The sequence below is a fragment of the Bos indicus genome, chromosome 4 (genome assembly GCF_029378745.1).
Source record: "Bos indicus isolate NIAB-ARS_2022 breed Sahiwal x Tharparkar chromosome 4, NIAB-ARS_B.indTharparkar_mat_pri_1.0, whole genome shotgun sequence".
NCBI lineage: Eukaryota > Metazoa > Chordata > Mammalia > Artiodactyla > Bovidae > Bos > Bos indicus.
Window position 1 is genome coordinate 48,992,986 of NC_091763.1, and position 3,064 is coordinate 48,996,049.

The following is a 3,064-nucleotide window of genomic DNA, read 5'->3' on the forward strand; positions in this document are numbered from 1 at the left end:
ACTGGATGTCGTGATCTTCTTTTTTTGAATGTTGAGTTTTAAGCCAGCTTTTTCACTCTTCTCTTTCACTTGCATCAAGAAGCCCTTTAGTTCCTCTTTTTTTTCTGCCATAAGGGTGGTGTCATCTGCGTATCTGAGGTTACTAATATTTCTCTTGGCCATCTTGATTCCAGTGTGTGCTTCATCCAGCCTGGCATTGTGCATGATGTACTCTGCATATAAGTTATATAAGCAGGGTGACAATATACAGCCTTGACGTACTCCTTTCTCGATTTGGAATCAGTCTGTTCTTGGTCCCATTTGATTCTAATTGGTTTATGTTTTGTCCTTGGGCTACGTCATTCTTTCAAAAGTTGTGCCCTGTCCCTTTCCCTCCTATTACAACTCCAAGACCCTGAGGAAGGAGTAAGGGGGAACAGTGCAGCACAGACTTACACTAGAAAAGGAAGCTATCCTTGAACTATTTTTCCCTCCCTTCCAGAATTAGTAATTGTTTAAGTCTGCTTTTTCAAACTCAGAGAAGGTCTAGGAGACCAGATCTTTTTCAACAAACCAGAAATGAGGGGCTTAGAGGGGCTTTTGTATCCAGGAAGGCCCCACAGGATCCTGCTTAATTTCAAAAGAAATCTTAATGAAACTTAATCCAGTGTAGTATCCTGGAACAAAAAAGGTGTTAGCTAAAAGTTAAGGAAATCTGAAGAAACTATTGACTTTTGGTGAATGTTAATATGAGAATTCTTCATATTATCTTCTTAAATTTTCTGTAAATTTAAGACTACTCTGAGACTTCCCTGGTGGTCCAGTGGTTAAGATTCTAAGCGTTCACTGCAGGAGACACAGGTTCAGTCCCTGGTGGGGGAAGTTCCATGTGTCATGTGGTGCAGCCAAAAATTAAATAAAATAAAACTGCTCTAAAATAAAGTATACTTTTTAAAAAGTCCCTTGTAGGAATTCTCTGGTGGTCCAGTGGTTAGGGCTTGGCCTTTCAAGGGTGCAGGTTTAACCCCTGGTTGGGCAACTGAGGTCCTGAAAGTCAAGCCATGAGGAAAAAAAAAAAAAGCACCCTTGCTTCCATCAGATCCTAATGTCTTGTGAATTATTCCAGAAACATTCTACTTTTATATATATGGAGTCTCCATGGACCCCTCCCTATCTTCTTTGCAGCTTTCTCTGCTCTGCTGGGCGCCGTAGAGACTAACCTTATGGATAATGCCAACAGGTTTCTCAGCTCTCTAATTTCTTCCAGTAGAACTTGAGCAACGCAGGAAGGGAGGCTGGGGAAGTCCCTACCAGCAGGCCAATCAGACGGGAGAGAAGTAGAGGTGCTTACGTCCTTAGCTCCTTCCTCCTTGGACCTGGAACCAGCAGGCCCTATTCCTGTACTGAAAGCTCCAGAACCTGTGGAGCAACCCTGTCCAACCACACTCTGGGTCTGGTAACAGCTCCCTCCTCACTGCCCCCTTAGGCTAGGACTGCTGACTGCTCTTTTCTCCAGATTTTTAACACTTCCCTTCAGGTAACCCCAAAGGGCTTCACCAAGCCTGATTGGTTTTCCTCGAGCCTACCCCACACTTTTGTAAACAGTGCCTTCATTAACTCTGTCTCAGTGTGTTCCCTCTCTTCCTAGGACTCTGATTAAGATGATATGCAAATGTATACGCCCTTCAGGAATGCAAATATGAGTATACTCTACACATTTTTTTGCACCTCATTTTTTTTTTCATCTACAATACACTCTGGGTTTCTTGCTGTGTTCCTATACATTATACATCCTATACATTAACCCACCTTGTTAGTATCCCACGATATACCATTGTCTGTGTATATCATATGTCTAAATATCATATCAAAAGGGGAGAATTAGAAGCTGAAACTAGCAGAGGGATCATGAAGCCTAGGCTGCTAATACACAACTAGAAATTCTATGCTATGGTGGGGGGTGGGGAGGTGAGCAGGTGTTGCTAAAGCCCCAGGATATTTTTACAGAAGTTAAGAGAGTGGTTTTTGGAGTCAAACTGCTTGGGTTCAGATTCCAGCTCAGCTAGGCTGTGTGACCCTTGGCAAATTACTTAACTGTGTGTATCTCCTTATCTATATAATATGAATAACAATGTTCACCTCAAGGTAATACTTATGCTCAAAAGCAGTTGAATTTTCAATTCATCCAGTGGAAAAAATGCCATGAGTCTCCCCCTCCCATCTCTCTCTCCCATCCCAGTCCTTTGATTCTGTCTCTTCAGCCTCCCTCAGCTTCATCCTTTCCTCTTTTTTTTTTCTCCTCATCAATCTGTCTGTCCCTTGACAGGCTTTCTTTCTGTTGGTATTTAAGATTCATTCTTAAATGAAAAATTAGACAGTAGATTCTAGGATTAATTGTGCTGCTACTAATTTGTAGATCAGTAGAGGTAGGAACGAATTTTAAAAGCATATTCTTTATAAAGCAAAACAGCTGTCAGTCAGCACCCCTCCCCCACAAAAGAAAGATAAATGGCCTCAGACAGTAGGCTGTTGTTTTCCACCAAAAGAATCTAGTGTGATTAACTGGATCAATTTCTGTTCAGATCTACAGGAGCTACCTTGATTACTGAAAACTTCCTGAGCGTAAGGCATTACCAGTACCCCAAAGCAATAAAATTATTAATCACACATGCAATAATTAGAAACAAGAGGACACATTTTGTTGGTGGTGGCGAGAGTTCAGCACTGGGTCTAAAGTGCTGTGCCAGGGCTTTCTTTAGATGCAGAGAGCAGGGCTGGGACGGTGGGGGAGGACTTCTCTTCGCTGCGGTGCTCCAGCTTCTCACTGCAGTGGCTTCTCTTGTTCAGAGCACAAGCTCTAGGTGCCCGGGTGCTGCTAGCTGCAGTGTGCAGGCTCCAGAGCATAGGCCCAGTACTTGTGACACACGGGCTTAGTTGCTCCGCGGCATGTGGGATCTTCTCAGACTAAGGACTGAACCCGTGTCCCCTGCATTGGCAGGTGGATTCTTATTCACTGTGTCACCAGGGAAGTCCATACATTTTAAATATTAATTTTTCCCCTTTCCTTGATATATGTTATTTAAAA